Source organism: Pseudophryne corroboree, chromosome 2 (genome assembly GCF_028390025.1).
Source record: "Pseudophryne corroboree isolate aPseCor3 chromosome 2, aPseCor3.hap2, whole genome shotgun sequence".
Taxonomy (NCBI): Eukaryota; Metazoa; Chordata; class Amphibia; order Anura; family Myobatrachidae; genus Pseudophryne; species Pseudophryne corroboree.
The window spans coordinates 742,833,007-742,860,496 of record NC_086445.1 but is presented as its reverse complement, the minus strand read 5'-3'; the positions used below and the strand labels follow the sequence as shown (position 1 = coordinate 742,860,496).

At 42.0% G+C, this 27,490-nt stretch overlaps 3 long non-coding RNA genes across 9 annotated transcripts in view; 1 reads left to right on the top strand and 2 right to left on the bottom strand.

Moving 5' to 3' along the window:
- The window catches only part of LOC135046852 (uncharacterized), a 111,920-nt gene extending 91,216 nt beyond the window's left edge, over positions 1–20,704 (bottom strand). Inside the window, exons 1-7 of one of the 7 annotated variants that reach the window (XR_010238934.1) lie at positions 20,563–20,704; positions 19,667–19,737; positions 19,469–19,583; positions 19,076–19,289; positions 16,515–16,591; positions 16,353–16,425; positions 15,410–15,499 (exon numbers count right to left, since the gene is read on the bottom strand). This is a non-coding gene — a long non-coding RNA (uncharacterized LOC135046852). Of the gene's footprint in view, positions 1–15,409; positions 15,500–16,352; positions 16,426–16,514; positions 16,592–19,075; positions 19,290–19,468; positions 19,584–19,666; positions 19,738–20,118; positions 20,363–20,562 lie in introns of those variants that run through there. The other 6 variants (XR_010238940.1, XR_010238946.1, XR_010238928.1 and 3 more) reach the window with 6 other exon arrangements.
- Positions 3,263–15,940, top strand: LOC135046893 (uncharacterized). Its single transcript, XR_010238975.1, has 3 exons — positions 3,263–3,588; positions 7,209–7,479; positions 15,684–15,940. It is a non-coding gene; the product is annotated as an uncharacterized LOC135046893 (long non-coding RNA).
- Positions 20,705–24,305: 3,601 nt separating the features above from the next.
- LOC135051157 (uncharacterized) lies at positions 24,306–25,216 on the bottom strand. The gene is made up of 4 exons (XR_010242080.1): positions 24,945–25,216; positions 24,800–24,863; positions 24,610–24,726; positions 24,306–24,381 (listed from the first exon to the last, which is right to left on the bottom strand). It is a non-coding gene; the product is annotated as an uncharacterized LOC135051157 (long non-coding RNA).
- Between the last annotated feature and the right edge of the window lie 2,274 nt (positions 25,217–27,490).

Here is a 27,490-nt window from a genome sequence, read left to right as displayed (position 1 = left end):
TGGCCGACACAAACACTTGGCCTATCTAGGAGTGGCACTGCAGTGTCAAACAGGATGGCACTTCAAAAAATTGTCCCCAAACAGCACATGATGCAAAGAAAAAAAGAGGTGCACCAAGGTCGCTGGATGGCTAAGCTAAGCGACCCAAGTGGCTGACACAAACACCTGGCCCATCTAGGAGTGGCACTGCAGTGTCAGACAGGATGGCAGATTTAAAAAATAGTCCCCAAACAGCACATGATGCAAAGAAAAAAAGAGGTGCACCAAGGTCGCTGGATGGCTAAGCTAAGCGACCCAAGTGGCCGACACAAACACCTGGCCCATCTAGGAGTGGCACTGCAGTGTCAGACAGGATGGCCGATTTAAAAAATAGTCCCCAAACAGCACATGATGCAAAGAAAAAAAGAGGTGCACCAAGGTCGCTGGATGGCTAAGCTAAGCGACCCAAGTGGCCGACACAAACACCTGGCCCACCTAGGAGTGGCACTGCAGTTTTCTAGCGAGAGGATGAATGCTTCCATCCTCATGTGAATCTGAACCACTAGCCATGAACATAGGCCAGGGCCTCAGCCGTTCCTTGCCACTCCGTGTCGTAAATGGCATATTGGCAAGTTTACGCTTCTCATCAAATGCTTTTAATTTTGCTTTTTGGGTCATTTTACTGAACTTTTATAGTATACTTGACGACACAGAGGTAGAGCAATGGACTACTGTACCGTACTGCTATATATATACTGGTGGTCAGCAAAATTCTGCACTGTCCTCCTACTATATATACTGCGCACAACTAAAATTCAGCACAGGTATAGATGGATAGTATACTTGACGACACAGAGGTAGGTAGAGCAGTGGGCTACTGTACCGTACTGCTATATATATACTGGTGGTCAGGAAAATTCTGCACTGTCCTCCTACTATATATACTGCGCACAACTAAAATGCAGCACAGGTATGGATGGATAGTATACTTGACGACACAGGTAGGTAGAGCAGTGGGCTACTGTACCGTACTGCTATATATATACTGGTGGTCAGCAAAATTCTGCACTGTCCTCCTACTATATATACTGTGCACAACTAAAATGCAGCACAGGTATGGACGGATAGTATACTTGACGACACAGAGGTAGGTAGAGCAGTAGACTACTGTTCCGTACTGCTATATATATACTGGTGGTCAGCAAAATTCTGCACTGTCCTCCTACTATATACTACAATGCAGCACAGATATGGAGCGTTTTTCAGGCAGAGAACGTAGATATTTTCAGCACACTGAGCACAGATATTTGCAAGCACACTGAGCACAGATATTTGCAGCACACTGAACACAGAAACTGAGAGAACGCTGCACGTCCTCTCCCTATCATCTCCAATGCACGAGTGAAAATGGCGGCGACGCGTGGCTCCTTATATAGAATATGAATCTCGCGAGAATCCGACAGCGGGGTGATGCCGATCGGGTGCGCTCGGGTTAACCGAGCTAGGCGGGAAGATCCGAGTCTGCCTCAGAACCATGTAAAATGGGTGAAGTTCGGCGGGGTTTGGATTCCGAGGAACCGAACCCGCTCATCACTACCACCGCCACCGCCTTCAGGGCCACAGCTCCAACACCAGTCACGGCCGGGTCCCGCCGCGCTGCGTATGGCTGATTGGACAGTGGATCCAGCACTGGATCCGCTGTCCAATCACAGTTGCCCGCTGACATGGGCATGTTGTCCTTGTCAACGAGGCACTTGTAGAAGTGCTGCTTTCAGCATTTTTTTTATGTACTTTTACAGTCCAGTGCTTGGCCCCACACCCTGCTCTATCCCCATTCCCATTGTCTACAGGAGGTACTGCTATCGGTGCCTCCCAAACTAATTTAATGAGTTAAAATTATTAGAATAAAATAAAGAAGATACTTATGACACAGAATATGTGTCATAAGTATCTTCTTTGAATTATTTTAATAATTAATCACAGGGGAGCCACTGCCTCCCCTGACTGCACGTTCCTGGAACACATAGATACATAAACACTGCAAAGTGATGGAATACAGAAACTTTGCTGACCATGATTCACAGTTCCTGCTGTTTGTTGCTGATCGAGGACTGACACATGGCAAATACTGCCAGGATCCATGGATACCTGTAATTCACTTGAAACGTGCCATACAGCATTGTATAAAATACTGGTTTTATAGTTAATGGATATTTAGGAGATTATGTTTCAAACAAATTCTATACAATAACATGAAATAGGTAAAGAGGTCCTTGTCTGTTCTAATGGGGTTATTCAGGTCACATCTCAATGAATTACAGTTGCAGCCGCTGGGCAGGACATTCAGCATGCTCGGCGGCCTTACCCTGTGATGGACGGTTTGACACTTGGCGCGTGCAATGTGCAGGCTCCTCAAGCCAAAAATTATTATGTATATAAATATAAATTTTATATAAGAAACATAATAAATAATAATAATTAATAAAGTAAAATTGTATAAGGGTGTCAATCTATTTAGCAAGTATATATGGGCATTTTTTACCCTATATAGTAGAATTCCATATTAAGGGGTACATTTACTAAGCAGTGATAAGGGCGGAGAAGTGAGCCAGTGGAGAAGCTGCCCCATCAACCAATCAGCAGCTCTGTATCATTTTATAGTATGCAAATTATAGATGTTACTTCAGTGATGATTGGTTGCCATAGGCAACTTCTCCACTGGCTCACTTCTCCGCTCTTATCACTGCTTAGTAAATGTACCCCTAAGTCAATTTAGATCCATTACAAGGAAATAGACTGTTTTTTGGTTTTTTTTAGAACCTACTAGAAACCAATTAATTGAAGCGCCTCCTTCAAGACATTTCTAAAGGACATTGGGGGTAATTCCAAGTTGATCGCAGCATGACATTTTTTAGCAGTTGGGCAAAACCATGTGCTCTGCAGGGGGGGCAGATATAACATGTGCAGAGAGAGTTAGATTTGGGGGGGTTATTTTGTTTCTGTGCAGGGTAAATACTGGCTGCTTTATTTTTACACTGCAATTTAGATTGCAGATTGAACTCACCCCACTCAAATCTAACTCTCTCTGCACATGTTATATCTGCCTCCCCTGCAGTGCACATGGTTTTGCCCAACTGCAAACAAAGTTCCTGCTGCGATCAACTCAGAATTACCCCCATTGAACACTAACAGGGGACTCTTTAAGGAGAGCTCTATACATCTCTCTGTGTTTTGGTGCAGGATAACCCTTTTTTTGTGTATATATACAGGTCCAGCGCTACCCGCTCAGTGAAGGGATGCAAAGCTGGGAGGCGCCAGGCAGGAGAAACACTCTCCCTGCTCTGCATCCCTGCTGCTGCTGCGCCACCCTATCCCCCCTGCAGCTGCCGGATGTTGTGCCTGTCATACTTTATGACAGGCAGCGGCGCCGGCAGCATGAAAAGCCTTCTCCCCCTCACCTATGACAACGGTTGTCCCGAAAAGGTTGGCAGAGCTACATGGGATGGAGGGGCGAAGCTACAAGGGATGGAGGAGATGGAGGGGGCAGAGCTACGCGGAAACAGGCTGCTGTACAGAGGGAGAGTAAACATTGGTGCCAGCCAGATTTAGGTAAGTGAAGAATGTGCGGGGTGTGTATGTGTGTTGTGTTTGTTTATGGTGTGGGTGTGGGTTGTGTATGTGCGCACATTATGTACGCTACTACTGAGGGCCATTATGTATCAGGATGCTACTACTGGTGTCTGGGGGGCATTATGTCTAAGGACGCTTCTACTGGGAGGCATTATGTATAAGAATGCTACTACTGAGGGGCATTATGTATAAGGACGCTACTACCAAGGGCCATTATGTATCAGGATGCTACTACTGGTGTCTGGGGGGCATTATGTCTAAGAACGCTTCTACTGGGAGGCATTATGTATAAGAATGCTACTACTGAGGGGCATTATGTATAAGGACGCTACTACTGAGGGGCATTATGTATAAGGATGCTACTACTGGTGTCTGGGGGGCATTATGTCTAAGGACGCTTCTACTGGGAGGCATTATGTATAAGGATACTACTACTGAGGGGCATTATGTATAAGGACGCTACTACTGAGGGTCATTATGTATAAGGACGCTACTACTGGGAGGCATTATGTATAAGAATGCTACTACTAAGGGCCATTATGTATAAGGATGCTTCTACTGGGAGGCATTATGTATAAGGATGCTACTACTGAGGGGCATTATGTATAAGGATTCTACTACTGAGGGGCATTATGTATAAGGACGCTACTACTGAGTGCATTATGTATAAGTGGCACTGCAACACTTCTGTGGGCATTACTTGTAATGATGCTACTACTGGGGGCATTATGTGTTTAAGGGGCACTACTACTGGGGGCATTATGTGTATAAGTGGCACTACTACTCTGGGCAATATACAGTATGTATTAGTGGCACTACTGTGGGCATTATATGTATAAGCTTCTGTACTACTGGGGGCATTATGTGAATAAGCAGCACTACTACGTGTGGTGTAATGTGAATAAAATTGTGCTACTGGGTAGCGTAATTTTAAATGGGTTACTATTGTGTGGCCACGCCCCTTCCTTGTGAGACCACACACCTTTGGCGCGTGCTGGCCCTTTGTGATAATGGGAGGGCACAAATGTACAGTTTGCAGGGGGCGCCGAACACCCTAGCATCGGCCCTGTGTATGTGTGTGTATATATATATATATATATATATATATATATATATATATACACCCTAGCATCGGCCCTGTGTATGTGTGTGTGTGTATGTGTATATATATATATATATATATATATATATATATATATGTATATATATATATATATATACATATACAGACACTCACTTTTGCAAAAGAAAAGAAAAAGAGACCAGCACTCACTGTGAGTGCTGGTCTCTTTTTCTTTTCTTTTGCAAAAGTGAGTGTCTGTATCAATGTCCAGGACTCTGCACCACCATGTCAATTTTATTTTATTTTTACTGAGTGCTGTCATTCTGCTATGTTTTATATATATATATATATATATATATATATATATATATATATATATATATGTATGTGTGTGTGTGTGTGTGTGTGTGTGTGTGTGTGTGTGTGTGTGTATATATACACACACACACACACACACACACACACACACACACACACATACACTTCCTCTTCTTTATGGCACTCACTGTCTTAATGCAGATGCCAGGGTGCCCTCCATCAGTGATGTATACCAGGCTGGGTTCCCTGGGGATACCTTACAAGTATGACCCCTGTAGCAGAGCAAGAACCAGGCGGCACACTCCGGACTTTTCCAAAAATCAATTGTATTAAGAGCTGCAGTAATAAAGCAATGAACAGCATATTCAGTCTCGCCAGCGTTTCAACGTCATACAGACGTTTTTATCAAGGTGCAGTGCTGTGAGCAAGAAAAAAATACCAACATAGTCAAAGGAAGTGCTTTCCCTGCCTTAAATGGGATCCAAGTGTGCGTCTCTCCACGGTTGGTTCTAAATCGGAGTGGGAGAAGGGACCTTCTGACGTCACCGGGGGAGGAGCTACGGGCGAACATGGTACCCGAAAAGTACCCTCGCGGGCTCGCTTCGCTCGCCATGCTTCGGGCAGGTAATAGTTGGTGGCGTGGATAGTAGAGGAACTATCCCACTCGCCTAGCTCCTCCCCCTTGTGTCGTGCCTCCTCCCCCTGACGTAAAAGGTCCCCTAGGCCGCTTGAATCTAGCATCTACAGCCTCTCCACGCCGTCCATCAGGCTTCCCGCCGGGATCGGGTTGAAAGTACTTCCGGTCATGCACTCCGTGACGTGGCTGATTAGCTTACTGTTGGTTGCTAGGAAACCATGACCCCCGGTCCACAGCGCAGGAATACCTGAAGAAACGGGGGTAAAGACGTGAATAACCAATTCACATATGCTGTATATAGTGCTTTATAAACACGTGTATAACTATAATGCAAAAATAGGGTGAAATAAAAACAGTGCCAAGATATGTGAAATGGTGATGTGATAAACAGAAGTTACAAAATAATACCAAACCTGCCATATGTATTAATATAAATGGTACCAATAAATGAATATGTCCAGAGATGAGCATAAAGTGTTGAAAGATCTATCGTCAAATTAAGACATAGTCATCCGGCCATTTCTAAATTTATTTAGTCAGCAGGGGTCCAAGTCTAATTTATCAGTTATCCTAAGTAATGCCATTTAGTCCGTAATAATATAGGTTTGCATAACTGTAGGGTGGTTATTTTTACTCCCTGTAGCTTGTTCTATATGAATTTTTTTTTTAACTTCTGCTAATACAGTATATAGTGACTCTATATATGGTACCTCTACTTTATTAATTTATTGGTACCATTTATATTAATACATACAGTTTGGCAGGTTTGGTATTATTTTGTAACTTCTGTTTATCACTTCACCATTTCACATACCTATGTATCTTGGCACTGTTTTTATTTCACCTTATTTTTGCATTGTAGTTATACACATGTGTTTATAATGCACTATATATATGTGAATTGGTTATTCACGTCTCTGCCCTCGTTTCTTCAGGTATTCCTGCGCTGTGGACCGGGGATCATGGTTTCTTAGCAACCAACAGTAAGCTAGTCAGCCGCGTCATGGAGTGCTTTCAACCCGAACTTCCTGTCCCGGCGGGAAGCCTGATGGACGGCGAGGAGAGGCGCACACTTGGATCCCTTGACTAAGTTGGTATTTTTTTCTTGCTCACAGCACTGCACCTTGATAAAAACGTCTGTATGACGTTGAAACGATGGCGAGACTGAATATGCTGACCATTGCTTTATTACTGCAGCTCTTAATAAAACTGATTTTTGGAAAAGCCCGGAGAGTGCCGCCTGGTTCTTGCTCTGCTACAGGGGTCATACTTGTAAGGTATTCCCCAGAGAACCCAGCCTGGTATTATATATATATATATATATATATATATATATATATATATATATATATATATATATATATATATATATATATATATATATATATATATATATATATATATATCTCGAAATTGGCCAGTATACACCGGAATGGCATACCGGCACTTTGAACACTGACTGAAGAGCCCCACCGCCGCATCCGTCGGTCACAGAGCTCTCTCAAACCAGCAGCCATTCTGGAGCGGCCGCTCCTGATTGGCTGCCAATTCATTGCAGATTTAAAATAGTGTCGGTCATAGGAACCGCAGCAAAGGCCGCCGACCACTGCCATCTCCTCCGTTGCACCACTGCCATCCTCTGCCTCCTCCTCTGCTGCACTGCCGCCGCCCTCAGCCTTCTCTACTGCTCTGCCACCGCCCTCGGCCTCCTCTGCACCTCAGTTGACTCCCGCAGCCGCTTCCTCCGCATCATCTCCGACGTCCACAGCCTACTCCGTCCCATGCCAACCACAGCCTCCTCATCCACCGCACTGCAGACCACAACCTCCTCCGCACTGCTGCTGCTCAATAGGTAATTTTACCCTGCTGCCTTTCTCCCTAGTCCCTACTGTGTGCACTTGCTATCCCTCTCTCTGTCACTCTCCCTCACCCTATATCCCTGCTGTCACTCTCCCTATTCCTCTGTCACTCTCCCTGTCCCTATGTTTCTCTCACTGTCCCTCTGTCACTCTCCCTGTCCATCTCTCACTCCCTATGTCCCTATGTCACTCCCCCTGTCCCTATGTCACTCTCCCTGTGTCCCTCTCCCTGTCCCTGTCCCTCTGTCACTCTCCCTGAATTTTGTCTCATTCCGTGTGGCACAATGTGAATTTCGGCTCATACTGTGTGCTATAATGTGAATTTCGGCTCATACTGTGTGCTATAATGTGAATTTTGGCTCATACTGTGTGCTATAATGTGAATTTCGGATCATACTGTGTGCATTAATGTGAATTTCGCCTCATACTGTGTGCTATAATGTGAATTTTGGCTCACACTGTGTGTCTCACCACAATTGCTCACATTCTGGTAGGATCAGCTCCCTCCAAGGGAGAAGAAAACAAAACATGTACATTCTGCACCTGCAGTTGAGATTTATAACTTCAGGCTTCGTGGATCTCTCAGATCCAGCAGGAGCTTATCACTGAGAACAGAAAGTGTTTAAAACTCCCAGATACCCACTGCAGGTAGCGTTGATGCCTGTTAGAGGCCAGTGAGTAGGGAACAATTTGTATCGTCAGGGACTGTGGACATTGGCTGTGCCAGGAAAGCATGGCATGTGTGGCTGCAAGTCACTGCAGTGGACAAACTATTAAGCACAAAGAGTGCTGGTAGATCTTTTTTATGTATGTTTGCTTATTTTTAATTACGTACCTGTGTGACCCTGCCTAAGCCTGTGTATGCTGTCCATAGTGTCTGATGTCAGTAAGAGACACTGTGTTTAACCTGAAGACCTGCCTCATCAGTCTTTATTTCCAGTACCCATTCTGCCTTTGAGTGCCGCAGTTCAGTGCGGCACTCAAAGGCATCAATAAAGACTCTGTAAGCTTCCAGTGTGTTACAACATTTCAATGAATATAGATTTTTGTCAAGGATACAAAATGTATCTTTATTGAAATGTTGGAACACACTGCAAGCTTACTGAGTCTTGATGTAGGGCCGGAATGGCCAGCTGGCACTTCTGGCAAATGCCAGAAGTGCTGATGGGCTGGTGGGCCGGTCCACAGAGAGCCGGGAAGGCTGCGCTCAGCGCAGCTCCCGGCTCTCTGGTTTGTCCCCCGCTGCCACTGCCAGATGTGCCCCGTTGCTAAGCAATATGAGGGCATGCCGAAAGTCCATGCCCCCGACTCGCGACATGCCCCCATTTGTCATGTCCATGCGCCCTTTACACAACATGCACCCCATTTCTCATGCGCGCGCACGAATGCCAGGGCTGGATGGACTCCCTACTCCGTCCTGTCTTGATGCCTTTGAGTGCCGCACTGAATTGGTCTATATATTTCTTATAAAAAGAATGTGAGAGCACCGGGCTTATTAAACTTGTTTTTGACAAGTGCCGATCCAATCCTATATATATATATATATATGCTATGCTATGCTATACATAAATATATATATATTTATGTATAGCATAGCAAGCTTACTGAGTCTTGATATAGGGCCGGAATGGCCAGCTGGCACTTCTGGCAAATGCCAGAAGTGCTGATGGGCTGGTGGGCCGGTCCACAGAGAGCCGGGAAGGCTGCGCTCAGCGCAGCTCCCGGCTCTCTGGTTTGTCCCCCGCTGCCACTGCCAGATGTGCCCCGTTGCTAAGCAATATGAGGGCATGCCGAAAGTCCATGCCCCCGACTCGCGACATGCCCCCATTTGTAGTGTCCATGCGCCCTTTACACGACATGCACCCCATTTCTCGTGCGCGCGCACGAATGCCAGGGCTGGATGGACTCCCTACTCCGTCCTGTCTTGATGCCTTTGAGTGCCGCATTGAATTGGTCTATATATTTCTTATAAAAAGAATGTGAGAGCACCGGGCTTATTATACTTGTTTTTGACTAGTGCCGATATAGAAAAATGAAAACTTCTAGGAAAATGTTTTGTTTTGTCAGAACCTTTTCAGTTTGTTGGAAAAGCTGGATAAGGGCCCTGAAAGAGAGATAGGGCAAGTTCCAGACATTGGGCCCAGTTCGGGTCTTTGGCCTCACAGAAGGCTAATCAGGCTTTCAGCTGTGTAAGAGTGTTATAGGGCTGCTGGCCTGATTAGTGTGTGCAGACTGCCTGGGAAGACTGCAGGATCTCTGTGAGAGAAATACGCTTCCTTACACAAGTGAGCCATACAGTGTTGACTGGAAAACTCTGTGGTTTTTTTGTTAAGAGACAGTTAGGAACGTCTTGTGTTTAGTTAGTGCCGGACAGGCAAGGTATTTTCTTTTGATGTTTGTTTTGTTTTCTGTTTAATAAAGCTGGTTGTGGCCAGTTGCACCCTAAAAACTGGACTTGTATGACTTCTCAGCTGCTGCCATCTACCCCAAGAAACGGGGTCCGGTTCCCCTACAGTGTTAATATATATATATATATATATATATCTAGGGGGACATGATCAACATCTACAAATATATAAGGGGACAATACACAGAGCTTGCGCAGGACCGGTTTTTGCTAAGATCAGCTCAGAGGACACGTGGACACTCGCTTAGAGGTTAGAGGAGATTCCGCACAATGCGCAAAAAGGTATTTTCACAGTAAGGACAATAAGTGTTTGGAATTCCCTGCCTGAGGAAGTAGTAACGGTGGACTCAGTCAACACCTTTAAGAATGGGTTAGATAAATTCCTAATGGATAAGGATATTCAGGGTTATGGTGCTTAGTCACACACTATAGTTATTAAAACACACCGGCTGTCATTAAAACACAACGGCTGACATCAGCATCAGGCAAATTAGTCCTAAAATAAATCTGCATAGGAGACCACAAATAGGTTGAACTAGATGGACAAATTGTCTTTTTTCAACCCTAGATACTATGTTACTATGTATAGTATATAAAATGTAAATATATATATAAAATTAGACAAGTAAAAAAAAAAAAAAGAAAGAATGTGAGGGCACTAGACTTATTAAACTTGTTTCTGACAAGTGATGATCCAATCCAGTGTGTATATATATATATATAAATATATATTTAAGCTAAATACTATAGCACCAGGAGGGCTGAACGAAAATTTAGGCATACAATGTATGTTTTGATATTGACAAGTTATTACTGAACATGTGCATTGAGATCCGCTGTTCTTCTTATTTTCCTCTTCCTTTTCTTTTGTCTTTATATCTGAATTTAGATCAGACATGTTTTTTTAACATTATGCCTATAGTCTGGTGTTGGTGATCACTTTTGTTTTTTGTTATCATATTGAGGAAATGTGTTAATATACATACTCAAGTTGTTTTTATCTATATTGTTTTGTTAGACTGCATCACCATGACAACCAACGTCATGACGTTGGCCCGCCTGTCCGGCGCCGTTTGATTACGTCATCCAGAAGCTCCCACTGTGTTAGCAGTGGATAGCGGGCGGTCAGCGGCGTGGGACAGGTGAGTATGATTATTCAATTGTAGTTAGGATTGTCTTGCTATATAAGTGTTGTTTTTGGATTGTTTGTGTGTGATGTGCTGTCCCTGACGACGGGGTATATCCCCGAAACGCCGTTGGAACAATAAAATTATGCTATTTTAAAATGCATTGAAAGTCTGCTGGAGTGCCGCTGAATTTTGCAAACTACATGAGGTTAGTGCATATTAACCTACGGAGGGCACCGCAGCAAGTAATCCACATATCCCTTTAGTGGAGAGCCAGGTAACAGCTGTTTATATATATATATATATATATATATATATATATATATATATATATATATATATATATATATCCAGAGAATGCCCTGCACTCATCAATTCACATAGATAGATTGGCGGGTGCTCACAATGACCAAGTAAGGCCACCAATTTACCGCATCTACCACCAAAGTGGAAGGTGCACTCTTGCGGAAATCAGTCTCTGCAATCACTTGCTGTGTCAACTTAATTTAATCAGGTTCAAAAGATGATGCCGTTAACCATCGACATTTCGGTAGATGTGTGGACCATTATCAAGACAGGCACTTCAAGACATCTAAACAATAGACATTGAAAACAATTAAAATCAATATTGTCCTTACTGTGAAAATTCCTTTTTGCTGCATTGTGCGGAATCTCCTCTCCTCAAACCTAAGCAGTGTCCACGTGTCATCTGTGCTGATCTTATCAAAAACAGGTCCCGCGCAAGCTCTGTGTATTGTCCCCTTATATATTTGTAGATGTTGATCACGTCCCCATCTATCTATCTATCTATCTATCTATCTATCGAGAGAGAATGAGAGAGAGAGTGCGTGAGAGAGAGAGAGAGAGAGAGAGCTTGAGAGACTCGTATCCATCCCACAGCACCAGGTTAGTAGCATGGACAGAACCAGCACACTGCTCAATTTTCAAAAGCTTTTACTCCGTATGCCATGGCAAATGTGTAGAAATGCAAATGCAAGGCACAGCGTATACTCATCGTCAAGATGCTGATATAAAAACAGAACACTGGTGCCATCCCAAACAGCCGTTTTCGGAGTCAATCCTTCTTCAGGGGAACAACCAGCTAAAGTGCCAAAGTGCCTTGTGCAAAAGTGCCTGTATGCAGTGCAACTATTGCCTCACCTGTGAGCACTATTTATGCCCACAAACTAATGCTCACCAGCAAGATGCTTATAACACTCACTGTCAGAGAGTTGACATTACACCTCTTCAATATAATCATGCCTATTCAGTAGTACTATAGCCCCACCCTTATCAGTGGGGCGTATGATAATACTGGGATTACCTTGTAAACTCTTAATGGCCTCTACCTCCTGCTTAGTCATATTAGAAAAGCGCATCCTCATTTTCTGAATGGTGGATAGTGCCTCACTGCATTGAGGTGTTACGTCAACTCTCTGACAGTGAGTGTTCTAAGCAAGAACGCTTTAAGAGGGAAATTGACTCAATCATCCTTCTAGGTTTATCCAACAATTGGATTGACGAATCCACCGTTGACTTTTTGATTCAGGAATTGCCTATAATTCCCTTAATTTACATCTTGCCTAAAGTGCATAAGTCACTTGTCAATCGGCCTGGTAGGCCCATTATTTCTTCGCGAGGTTCCTTAGGCCAACCGATTCCCCAGTATATTGATTTTCATTTCCAGTCATTTGTTCAGTCTACACCATACTATATTAAAGATACCATTGATTTTTTATGCAAGCTGAATGCCACCGGTCCACTGATGCCCGGGTGTATTCTGGTGACCTTAGATGTCACCAGTTTATACATGAACATAGGGCATAGTGAAGGAATCTCTGCTGTAAGAGATGTTGTTAGCCACAGTCCACAGTATGCGGGTCCACCTTTGAAATTTCTTCTTTTGTTGATGGAGGTGGTCCTCCATAAGAATTATTTTTTGTTTAATAACGCCTTTTACTTACAACTCAAAGGCACAGCGATTGCAAATCTCTTCATGCATCAGTAGGAGCAGCAACATAATGGGTGATTTATTATTTTTGCGGTACATTAAGTTTTATGTACGTTTCATCGATGACCTCTTCATGCTGTGGACTGGGGGCGGGCAATTGCTAATTGAATTTATCAACACATTGTATATGATACCAGGGTCCACCAGATTCACCAGTACTTATAGTGCTGTTGAAATTAATTTTCTGGATGTCTCAGTACATATACAGGATGGAATATTAACAACAGGGATCTACAGGAAGCCCACTGATAAAAAATGTTCTTACTTGCTTCAAGCTTTCATCCACCAGCGTTAAAGAAGGGACTTCCCTATTCTCAACTTATTCATGTGGAAAGAATTACCTCAGATCGGGCTAAGTTACCTGGTGCCCTGAAATTGATGGGTGACAACTTCATCAGTAGGGGCTACTATAGGGAAAAAGTTAGGAGAGCTATTGAAAGATGCTTACAGCTCCCTCGAGAGGAGTTATTGAGACCTCGAGCAAAACCGGAGTCTGAACGCTTGGTCTTTGCCAATACATACTCCATTTCATCTGGCAATGTTCGCCAATTAATTCTCAAACACTGGCATATACTCCAGTTGGACACAGTAATGAAGCATTATTGTGACAAGCCGCCACTCTTTTGCTATCGACGCAGCCATAATGTGAAAGAGGAAGTGACCTTTTCTGATATTAGCCCACGTGTGGGCAGGGAAACCAGCTGGCTGCAACTTCAAAAAGGTGCCTTCAAGTGTCATGGCTGTGTCAACTGCCATGCATAGATCATCTATAAAAAAAAAGGCCTATCAGAAGATTGATGGGACAACACCTCTGGTGGCGAGGCATTTTGTCACTTTTGGACATAAATTGAGTGAATTTGCATTTATGCCCATAGACCATGTACCTCCTCTGGGAAGGGGAGGGGATAGGCATAAGCTTCTATTGCCGGTGGATATATCGGTTGGATGCAATGGCCGCTTAAGGTCTCAATGAGGAATGTTCATTCATTTCATTCATATACAGATGGGTCCACATTTATCTTGACCTTTAATAGGATTAACTGAGACTGGCCAGTCGGACTTAATCCCCTGCTGTAATGACTTAATCCCCTGATGTATTATTCTCTGTATTGTATTGCAGCTGAGAACAATAGATGAAGGGTTTATGCTAATAAATCATGTTGTGACTAGACACAGAAAACTAGTCAAGATAACGGTGGACCCATCTGTAGGCTGGCACTGGTGTTTAACTGATGGACCTGAGTATTGGTATCTATTATTAATTTATATGAATGACCCTGGCTTTACATAATGGCTATTATAGTTATTGAGTCTCCTACTTATGAGATGTGTAGGTTTTGTATTTTTATGTTTGAGTTTCCACAGTGCTAGCTGTGAGCAGGGATTCTGGTTTTATAGTCCAGCGAATTATTAGTTTATGGCACTTTGGTGCAGCTTAATGAATAGAAATAGGTACTGCGTGGTGGTTAAAACTGAGTTCCTGTACACACGATAGGCGCTGATATGTTTATTATTTATTACTTTTAGTTATTTGTATTTATGTATTTTTTTATGTTTTAGCTGATGCTACTGATGCTGACCTGGTTCCGTGATGTGTTCCTGAGGGATGCGATTACCGGCTGTGCCTTAGTGACAGCTACTTCCGTTTTGGTGACGCGCTTGTGCGTTCCATGGGCCGGAACCTCCGGTCTTGTGGTGCGCGGTGTGCATTCCATTAATGGAAGATTGCTGGAGGAGGCAGCAGTGATGGGATCGACCCCCTGGGTGGACGCTGTGGAATGCAGGTGATGCTGGTGAACATTAATTTGTGTGCATAAATAGTGTTCACGGGTGAGGCAATAGTTTCACTGCATACAGGCACTTTTGCACAAGGCACTTTAGCTGGTTGTTCCCCTGAAGAAGGATTGACTCCGAAAACGGCTGTTTGGGATGGCCCCAGTGTTCTGTTTCTATTTCAGCATCTTGACGATGAGTATACGCTGAGCCTTGCATTTGCATTTATACACGTTTGACATGGAGTAAAAGCTTTTGAAAATTGAGCAGTGTGCGGGTTTTGTCCATGCTACTAACCTGGTGCTGTGGGATGGATATGAGTCTCTATATTTACCTTTATTAACCGGACACCTGCAATTCATCTGAGAGTGTCAGTGCATCTTCCGGGGACATTGTTCTGTGATCACTGTGTATATATATATATATATATATATATATATATATATATATAATGAATATCTTCAGAGGCGCCTAATTATACATACAAATTTTGTTGGTAACCAATTGACTTCAATGCAAATGGTATTTTCCTACAACTATTGACCTTGCAAACAATTTATTTAATACATAGTTTTAAAACATTAAAACATTAAAAATGGTCTAACTTGTTGATCCAAATTTTCTTGTTAACACCGGATCTAGCAACCCGCATATCCCCCAACGCGGTTCGTCAATGCTGACTTCATCAGGGTGTGCTCAAAGAGGAAGAAAATCAAGACTTATTACAACCATTACAGATTCTTACTTTATATATACCATACATATTAATACATATTTAGCAAGGGTCTTCAAGTTCATATGATGAATAGCTAATGTGAGTTTCTTTTCAGCATTTAATTTTTCTCTAAAGTTGCTATATTTATTTGTTAAAAATTATAGGACTCGGGAACTTTATATCAAACCATAAAAAATGGAATAGAGGAGAAAATGATAGACAAGAAGATACAGAAGAAGAAAAACGTACAAACGTTAGACATTTCTCTCCAATTGAAAACATCAATTATCTACAGTATTTAAGCATCAACCACCTTTGCTTATCAATATTTCCAGTGCTTTATAAGAAATAAACATAATAAAAGTGTATCCCACATTGTGAGGTTTCTGTCTCCACTATATTGTTTTGATATATCATTTCATTCAGGGGTTCAGTACATATTTATATTCAATTTTCCCCATATATGTATTAACAACAATAAATATTGGCAATTATTGATAGTCTGAAGGCCACCATTGGTACATTTATTATTCTACTTACTGCTCTCTGAATCCAACTGTTCTTACTGTGTATTCACGTGGGTACTAATTTCTCTATTGCAAAATGGCTGGCTTCAATAGAGTGCGCAGTGGAGGTGCAGCCTAAACCATGTAGCACACTGGGGGTGTCTCCCTCATCCCCAACAATAGACAATATAAGAACAGAAAGTGGTGACAAATTATAATTTCTCTAGGCCCTTGGATCAATTAAGTTGTTCCTAGTTGTTAAACAATGTTTGTTAGCAAATATAAATTTTATAATTATTATAATTATGCTAAATAGAAATTACTCACTTTGCATGACTTATGTCTTCTTAAACAATCTAAGGAAAAAATCTTTGTGCCTTTCCAAATAGTCCTCTTGATACTGTTAACAAAATAATTAAATAATCTTAGTGTTTTATTAAATATTTCTTTTTAATATTATTACATGTCCTTATTCCTCCTTATACTTACTATTAAAGAATCTAATAAAATAAACTGTGCTCTTGTGCCAGTCTGTATTAACTGTAGCTCCAGTCTTCGGTAACAATCTAATTTAAAAAATAGCATTGAATCATATTTAAATTCCTTACTTTATTTCTTAGTATAATCAATGATGTATTGTGAATTATAAATAACTCCTAAATCTTTCCCATAAATTAATAGTAATCAGATTGGTGCAGACAGGTTCAATGAACCCAATTTGAAATGGCACCAGGTTATTTTTACAAATTTGATCAGAACTAACATTACAACAAGCTCCTCTCTCCTGTTCTTTCCCTCCAGCCATCCAAATGGCAATGGATGCCGGTGTACAGACTCCTCTATTTAAACCCCTAGCCCTCTTATGTCACTTTCTGTCAGTTGCTTAATTAGGATACTCCAATTACTATTTTAAAGAACCTTTTAATCTACATATCTCGTTTTTTGAAACACTTCAGGGGTTTTAATACAGCTAGACATGGATAATCCTTTAAGATAAGTGTTTAAAGGCCCATACACACTTGACGATAAAATGAGCGACGTCGTTCATTTCAGCCCTCATCAACGTCGTCGCTCATTATATCGTCAAGTATGTATGCATCCGACGACCACCAATGCGTGGCCCCGCGGGACGTTAACGACCCTCGCTTATCTGTGGAGCATGTATGCTCAATTTCCACTATGGTCGTTATCGACCAGAAACGTCGTTGAATGTGTATGGTGTGAACGACCAACGACCAAGCCACTGTTCACCAGCCCTGTTCCCAGCTCATTATTTTAATAAACTGTTCAGCTTGGATGCTTCAACGATGAATGGTCTTTGGTCGTTGGTAGTGTGTATGCTCATGTCGTTTGCTCAGCTGTTCAAGGGTAGTTCAAGGGAAGTCGTTAACGACGTGTGCATCGTCAAGTGTGTATGGGCCTTAACTCAATCAAACCACCTAAACGCGGGTATAATGACCCGTTTGCATTCCAATTAGTACTAGATATTACTTCCTTATTGTGCCCCAAGCCTCATTCTCATTTTTGAACTCATGTTTTCCTCTATATCGGCGCATGCGCCTTGTGTCGCTTTTTAGTAGTGATATTCTGTTTTCCCTATATATTTATTGGATTGGATCTCCACTTGTCAAAAACAAGTTTAATAAGCTCGGTGCCCTCACATTCTTATTATAAAAAATATATAGACCAGTTCGGTGCGGCACTCAAAGGCATCAAGACTCAGTAAGCTTGCAGTGTGTTCTGACGTTTCAATAAAGATACATTTTTATCCTTGATAAAAATCTATCTTCATTGAAATGTTGTAACACACTGGAAGCTTACTGAGTCTTGATGCCTCTGAGCAGGGCCGGATAAAGCCTTTGGGGTGCCTGTGGCACTTAAGACAGGGGGGCCCCGATAGATGGTGGGGGGATGTATATTAAATTGTTCACTCTGTACCTAACAACATGTCCCATTCCAGGAGGGACAGAATGCTCTCTACCTGGACTTCCCACTTAATATATGATTGTGTTGAACTATTTAATTGATAAGAAAGGTACTTCAACACAGGTGATTGCAATCATAAATTAAGAAGTCCCTCCTGGAATGGGTCATGGTGGGAGGAATAGATTGTGTATATTAAATGTAAACCAATGGGGTATATTAGTTTTAACTAATAGTTTAATAATGCCTGGGTACTGTTTATAGCTTCATCTAAATGAAAGACAGCTATTTTATAAACTTTTCTTGTAGTGGATCAAAGACAACTTAACCTTAAAATACACATCGAAAAATAAAATAATTTATCTTGTCAAATGCAAGAATAGCAGCAGACTCTGTACAGTGCTTACACACTGGGACAGGACTCAGGAGGACTCTGTGTGTGTCTATCTCTAGACCCAAATGATTTAGTTGCATAACAGTTTCCACAGGACTCAGACACTCAGGCGGGGAGAAGTAGAAGCTGGGATCCCTGTGTCACTTACAGCTCTCTCCACACTCCTATCTCTGCTCTGGTCAGAAAGCTCTGTTGGTAGCTCATGAAACATGATATTCCTGTGTCTCTACCTGCACTGCATACAGTCCTGCTCGCATTCTAGCTGCTGGTTCTGCTGCTGCTTAAGAGGTAAAGCTAGTGATGTCAGTCTGCTCTGGATGGGGTGCCCCGGGGTACAGTATGCCCTGCATCCCACCCTTAATCTGGCTATGCCTTTGAGTGCCACGCTGAACTGGTCTACATATTTCTTATAATAAGAATGTGAGGGCACCGGGCTTATCAAACTTGTTTTTGACAAGTGCTGATCCAATCCAATATATATATATATATATATATATATATATATATATATATATATATATATATATATATATATATATATATATATATATATATATATACACACATACATACATACATACACACACATATATACATACACACACGTACAACAATAGTGAAATTGGCGCCAAGGGATCGTGTCCACCCCCTATAATTTTTACAAACCCTTACAAAGTCTCATACATTTACATACATTAAGAATAACAATGCGTTCATTCGTAAGATTTATTACCAAATATAAAATACAGCTTCAATGTCCATAACAATACAAATGTTATTAGATGACATCCTCTCACAGTTAACACAATTTCGATGGTCACATTGAGAACAAGTATGTAAATGATTCTCTACGGACTCCTCCTTCTTATTGTAGATTGGAGGTCACTTAACTTATACAGATAAACCAATGCGTTTCGCCTTATACCAAGACTTCATCAGGGGTATATCTACAATTGTAAAATAATTTTAAGGACATTTAGCTCATATAACATTATTCATAAAACATTAAAAACGGAAGGAAACACATTCAAAAAGTACAGGCTTATGAAAAAACTGATCAGGACAGAACAGAGAGAAAGAAAATAGTGATCAATTAATTTATATATTGGTCTTTAAAAACACATACCTCATAAAATTGGTAAGTACCATCAATACATTAGTAGAGCACCAAGGAGTGCTCCTCTTGGAATCAGAAAAACCATATGGACCACTGGGACTTTTAAATGCGTGATCCACAAAGCCTAATTGGAAAATATTTATTTCTATTATACATGTTCTCCATAGTAATCATATATTTTATACTAAGTGTGTAAAATACACATACCTCACAGATCAAAAACTTGTGTATAATATTCAGACAATCAGATGCACAGGATACTCCAATAGGTATGGAACCTGGTGAATTTAATTACATGAGATTAATGTTCGTTAGTAGAACCCCCCTAACAGACAACATTGAATTCTTACAAGGGCTAAATATAAACCTCATAATTAAATAAAACTCCATGCCAAATAAATGGAGTAAAAAATAATAAATAAACTCCAATAGGAATTTATGACCATATTTATATTATACAGAGGGCTCAATACAAAAATATATATAGGTGACTTTTTTTATCAAAGATATTTAAATTAAACAATGTAATGCATAATAAAAATTTACATATAGATAAACACATTAATTAATCAACAAATGGGGCCATGATCAAGGTAATACCATATATCGATACTCAAAAATAATGCCGTAAAAGAAATATAACTATTCAGAGTTCTTACCCTCTTGTGAACCACCAGTGGCAACCCTGTGTCTGTAATGAAATCATAAGTGCACTAATCCTCCTTTTGAGGGAACAGTGTGGTTACATCACTTCCCTTAGAAACGTGATTGGTGCAACAAAGAGGATTATAAAAATCCAATATGAAGGGCTATGCTGATTATCCCAATCCTAAAACGTAAACTATTAGTGTACTAGATTGTCACAATTTTGTGCATATCTTTATATAAAGTGTGTAAGTGTAAAAAAAAACGTATTTAAGAACACCCCACAATGCACTTCATTATCCCATAATGCTGTGCAACTAGGCTGTATCAAATTGACAGCCAGATCAATCCAATAAGAGGCACTGAATATGGGATATACCTCCCGTTCCCAGAAGTACATTCGATACCAGCAGTGCTGTAGAACTAACTTTTAATTCCCCTAATGGTACTAATACAACTACCTGGTGGTCATACGGTCGCTGTACATAAGGCTAATAATGCCTGATCGACTGTTCGCGGCTCCTACAGCTCATTGACATGACGCTGGAACGGGACCACATGCGTTCCAGCACCATGTCAGCTTGCGTTCCACGACCACCAACGCCTCTGTATCCTCTCAATAAGGTCATATGGCCATGGATCACGTCGTTGGCCGTGTCCAATAACCTGCTGGGAACCTTATCACTGACGTTGCGGCCTGAACTATATGTGTTCCAGCGCCATTAGTATTTGCATTCCACTGTACATACTGAAAATGTAAACAAGTCATCTGGAGATTCTAATGTTAATTATGCAAGATAGAGAAGAAGGGATTTAGTAGAGGCTACAACTCATACATAAAACCCTTAATATAACTTATTTATGTAAGGATTAATGATCAGTGTTATAATAAAACCACATCCATATTTTTCAATAACGTATGCAATATAAGGTGGCTAAGCAATTCACCCCCTTAGTGAGTATGTTATCCCTTTTAAACTTTACTGTCAATATTCGTCATTATATATCGTGTTCCCCTACACACTTGTACCAAGCTATACTAAATTTAGTGTATCCCTTTATAGAGGATATACAGAGCTAATATCTAAAAATTGTGATCTACCTATAGTTGACTAAACTGTGCAATACCCTGATATTGACCCCATTTTTACAAGTACATACAATAATGCAATTTACAATATGGCTACATCATACCTAAAATGACCTATAATACCCTATGCCCCACCATCTACAAAAAGAGAGAATGCCCACCTAAGGAAAGCAAATGGTGTACGAGAATGGAAAAAATAAGACTAACAAAGAATCTACAGAAAGGCTACCATATCTATACTCTTATTTAAGCCGTTAGGGATGAGAGTATTTACGGTGAAAAGGGTATTGCACAGTTTAGTCAACTATAGGTAGATCACACGCTGTGGATCCCTTGTGGCTCCATATAAATAAAGGATAATATATATATATATATATATATATATATATATATATATACCACAACAACCACCTAGGTGGAAGGTGCACTCACGCCCAGAAATTAGTCTCTGAAGTCACTTGTAAATTCAGTATATTTTTATTCGGGTTCACTGTTGATGCCGTATTTCATCGACGTTTCGGTCCTTATGCGGACCTTTATCAAGATTGGCACTTAAATCACCTATACAATCAGAAACAGTTACAATTAATGTCTCTTTGAGCATCTCTCATATATAGGACAGCGTCTTTTATATGCCCCAGGGTCAATAATACAGTATCCTTATCTAGGGTATCCAATTCCTCAGATAAGGTATCCGTCCATGCCGCTACAGCACTACACACCCAGGCCGATGCAATTGCCGGTCTTAGTAAGGTACCTGAATGTGTATAAATGGACTTCAGGGTAACCTCCTGTTTGCGTTCATCAGCATCTTTGAGTTTAGCCGTATCCTGGGACGGCAGGGCTACCTTTTTGGAAAAGCGTGTTAAAGCTTTGTCTACCCTAGGGGAGGATTCCCATCATAGCCTATCCGTTGGCGGGAAAGGATACGCCATAAGAATCCGTTTGGAAGTCTGCATTTTCTTATCTGGAGATTCCCAAGCTTTTTCACATAACTCATTCAGTTCGTGTGAGGGGGGAAAAGTTACCTCAGGCTTCTTTCCCTTATACATATACACCCTCGTGTCAGGGACAGGGGTTTCCTCTGTGATGTGCAAAACATCCTTTATTGCTATAATCATATATCGAAGGGATTTAGCCAATTTTGGCTGTAACTTTGCATCATCGTAATCGACACTGGAGTCAGAATCCATGTCGGTATCTGTGTCAACAATTTGGGATAGTGGGCGCTTATGAGACCCTGACGGTCCCTGCGACAGAGGGTCAGGCACGGGTTGAGACCCTGACTGTCCCAATGCATCAGCCTTGTCAAATCTTTTATGCAAGGAATTAACATTATCATTTAAAACCTTCCACATATCCATCCAATCAGGTGTCGGCGCCGTCGGCGGAGACACCACATTCATTTGCGCCCGCTCCTCTCCCACAAAGCCTTCCTCATCAGACATGTCGACACAAGCATACCGACACACCACACACACACAGGGAATGTCCTTTCTGAAGACAGTTCCCCCACAAGGCCCTTTGGAGAGACAGAGAGAGAGTATGCCAGCACACACCCCTGCGCTATAATATCCCAGGAATAACACAGTAACTGAATGTTAACCCAGTAGCTGCTGTATGTATAGTTTTTGCACCTAATTATGTGCCCCCCCTCTCTTTTCAACCCTCTTCTACCGCGTATCAGCAGGGGAGAGTCCGGGGAGCTTCCTCTCAGCGGAGCTGTGGAGAAAAAATGGCGCTGGTGAGTGCTGAGGGAGAAGCCCCGCCCCCTCGACGGCGGGCTTCTATCCCGCTTATACAGTAATTTTGGCGGGGGCTCATACATATATACAGTGCCCAGCTGTATATATGTGTACTTTTGCCAACATGAGGTCCCAAATACTGCCCAGGGCGCCCGCCCCCCCCCCCCCCCCCCCCCTGCGCCCTGCACCCTTACAGTGACCGGAGTATGTGAGGTGTGTGGAGCAATGGCGCACAGCTGCAGTGCTGTGCGTTACCTCTAGTGAAGATCATGAAGTCTTCTGCCGCCTGTGAAGTCTTCTTTTCTTCTCATACTCACCCGGCTTCTATCTTCCGGCTCTGCGAGGGGGACGGCGGCGCGGCTCTGGGACGGACGGCGAGGGTGAGATCCTGCGTACCAATCCCTCTGGAGCTAATGGTGCCTAAGAAGCAGGACCTAGCTTCAGAGAGTAGGGCTGCTTCTCTCCCCTCAGTCCCTCGATGCAGGGAGTCTGTTGCCAGCAGAGCTCCCTGAAAATAAAAAACCTAACAAAATACTTTCTATCAGTAAACTCAGGAGAGCTCACTGAAAAGCACCCAGCTTCTCTGGGCACAGTATCAAACTGAGGTCTGGAGGAGGGGCATAGAGGGAGGAGCCAGTGCACACCAGGAACTAAATTCTTTCTTAAAGTGCCCATGTCTCCTGCGGAGCCCGTCTATCCCCATGGTCCTTACGGAGTCCCCAGCATCCTCTAGGACGTTAGATATATATATATATATATATATATATATATATATAGTAGAAAAGAAGTCAGCGGCACTCAGCAGTCGTAATTATTCTGTATAGAAAACTTTTATTCCAGTCCTACGGCGTTTCGGGGAACAAGCCCCGTCTTCAGGGACAAACAATGCGCATTGTTTGTCCCTGAAGACGGGGCTTGTTCCCCGAAACGCCGTAGGTAGGACTGGAATAAAAGTTTTCTATACAGAATAATTACGACTGCTGAGTGCCGCTGACTTCTTTTCTACTACATTGGATCTGGCAAGGATCACAGAAGGCACCGCAGCAAGTAATCCAGCAGCCCCCACACTGAGTGCCGATCCTAACACCGCTATCTATATATATATATATATATACACATATATATATATATATATATATATATATACATATATATATATATACATATATATATATATATATATATATATATATATATATAGTCTTGGAAGATCCTGCACTCTCATCAAAAGTAATAACGACGGCGGGTGCTCCTAATGACCAGAGAGGCCACCAATATACCACAACAACCATCTAGGTGGAAGGTGCACTCACGCCCAGAAATTAGTCTCTGAAGTCACTTGTAAATTCAGTATATTTTTATTCGGGTTCACTGTTGATGCCGTATTTCATCGACGTTTCGGTCCTTATGCGGACCTTTATCAAGATTGGCACTTAAATCACCTATACAATCAGAAACAGTTACAATTAATATGTATAAGAACCCAGATTTATTCAACACCAACACCACCAGTGCCTCCCAGGCCCTGAAGACTGTCACAAAAACCAGAAAACGTATTAAAAAGCTGTTTTTTTATATATGTAAAAAAGAGATACTTGGAAATAATCCACGTGTGATGAAAGAGACACCTCCACCATTAGGACTATCTGTTTAGATAGGCAAATGATTACCTGGACGGCAAGCCAGATCACTCAGATGTGTGGAATGGCCTTCAAAGTTGGCAACATGCCTGATCACATAATGAAGTTAAAGCCTATAACGTAGGGGAAGCTGCAAGGCGTAGTCACCTATTAGATAAATAACAGAGTAACTACACCATAAGAAAATACACTAACAACGTCATTTTGGAAAAGATCATACCTAGTTACATGTAGAAATAGCTCATGGCAGCTTGTGGGCTCTGTACATGTGTCAGACACTCAGTCTGTAAGGAGGCACAACAGGAAAAAATAATCACCAACCGTAATCATGTGTCAGAAGGGAGCTGCAGGAGAACCATACTCACTGCTCAAGTGTCCAGAGCCAAATGGAAGCTGCATAAAGTTCAGCCTCAGCTGAGCACTATTTAAGGATCAACCACAGGAAGTGCCAATTAAGGAGATTAGTATAAACCCAGTCTCTCATTAACTGATCACCTCTCAGATAACTAACTCAGACCAACTGGGAAAAAAGTTACAGGGTTCACAGGACAGGCAGTGGCTATCGCTAACGCACGGCTACTTAAATGAGTGTATTTTAACGATTTGGAAGGGCAACTGCCGGAGACGCGTCTTTTGCGTTCCACCGGCCGGAACACCATGCGTTCCATTCCGCGGAAGTGGCGCTGGCCGGAAGTCTCTGCGTTCCACTCGCGGAAAGAACCGTAATTAGGCTTATCCACTGGCTAATGTTTAAAGGAGGTGTACAACCTAGAGGGGGGTGTTCTCAGAGAATGAACACTCCCCCAGGTGGAATCATCAATGTACAGGTTCACTCATAGCTCACAGGGACTCGGAGGTATACCGGAGGTCTCCTCACGTATAATCCTGGATTAACCTATGTGTAGCCTGTCAATCACCACAGAAGAAAAAGAGTGCAAATGTAAATAATGATCCATAATATGAAATGTCAAAAATGTCAAAAATGACATAAGAGGGCACCAGATCAAATGACCACAACTCACCCTACACATACAAACTAACATATATCTGATCAACAAAGGCAAATTGAATACTGATGTGAGTGTAATATCTTTATAGTAATACATTGGTATAATGTAGTAAAAGATTTTAAATAATAAAAGGGAATAGTGGGTGGTGTGGTCATTGAAATTGGTGGACCCTCGTGACTAGTATAGGACCTGGGAAGGCTCCGGGAAACAACAGAAAAATATATATAAAAAACATAAGCAAGGACGTATAAATAACTGTCCTTACTTTCTTAATCTATATACATAAAAAGAACATACAAAAATGAAAAAAATAAAACATAGAACATAGAACATATAAAACACAAATCGAAACCCAGCCTGTATGTGCTGATTGTATCACAGTGCCCTATGTCCCTGAAACATACAAAGTGTGTTCCAAGGTATCCAATCAACTATGGCAAAATAAAATTCTAAAGAAAAATATTAAGGGGGTTGGCCTCATTGAGGCCCTTTGGTGACACTGTATTGAGTTTGTGTATCCAAAAGCTTTCCTTCTGTTTAAGTAACAAGGTGCGATCGCCTCCACTAACAGGTGGCGGCACCCAGTCAATCAGCTGACACTTCAGGGCAGATACTTGATGTCTAACTGACAAAAAGTGCCGTGCTACCGGTTTGTCAGAAAAGCCCACATTGAGGGCCGTGTGTATGGATGACCGATGGTTTGCCATCCTGTCGCGAAAGGGACGCGCGGTTAGTCCGACATAACATAACCCACATGGGCACTTTAGAAGGTAGACGACATGATCCAGTCGACAGTGGAGATGATATCTGATAAAGATTTTTTTCCCTGTGTGTGGTGACAAATGCTAAATTCCTTGTCGTATAAACAACCCTTTATGAAGCTAAGAGCACTGTACGCTGTTTACTTAAGAAGTACCGTAATGGTACGCTATTGGCGTAGCGATCGCTCAGCCGTAGGCGAGACGCTCAAGCGTCACGTTCGCTCACGGCCCAGTGATCACAGAACACGTTATTGGTTATGTCTAGGGGAATGAATCGCTATGGCGTAGCATACGCTCGAGACCACGAGGAGGTCACCAGCGATGCAGACGCTCACAACACTATACCTTTATGTTAAATCCTTATACCAATGAAATACACTGAATACCTTAATGTGAGTACAGGGTGTAAGTGCAACCTTGTGTAACCTGACTATCTACAAAGCTGCTTGAGCGTCACCGACGCTCAAGTGAACACTTATCACTATAGAAAATACACAGATACTGGTTTAGGTTCCAAGGCCTATTAACTGTATTATGTCTAATATACTTGTAAAAGGGGATAACAGTACATATGATACACTACAATATAACAGAGACTTCCTAACCACAGAACTAAACAATAAATACAAAAAGACAATACTACACTGACCTAAATGCAATACAATACAATACTATCTAATACAATACAATACTAGCCTAGTCTAGGGGAGATATGAGAGAACAGAACAGAGAGAGAGAGAGAGAGAGAGAGAGATGAGATGAGAGAAATTTGGCTCACAGAAAGACAATGATAACGGAGAGAAACTTACGCACAAAGGGTATGATCGCCTGCGCCTCGATATCCAGCTCCCGGCTATCAGCAGATAACCGTTGATGAGAGAGTGAGAGCTGGATGTGGTCGGCCTGCCTATTTATGCCCCACACACAATGCAATCTCCTGGTCCTACAATCCCATTGTCCATTGGCCGAAGGAATTCGGCCCTGTATCATAACAAAAGGTCATAGGGTGATTCATACAGGTGGGCTGTGACGATTTCCAACAGCTCAGGTGGGTGGGAAACTGGGTTTCCCGCCGCATACCTGAGTATGTGTAAATAATAGAAATGGACATAAACTTCTTATGTCCATAACTATTCGCAC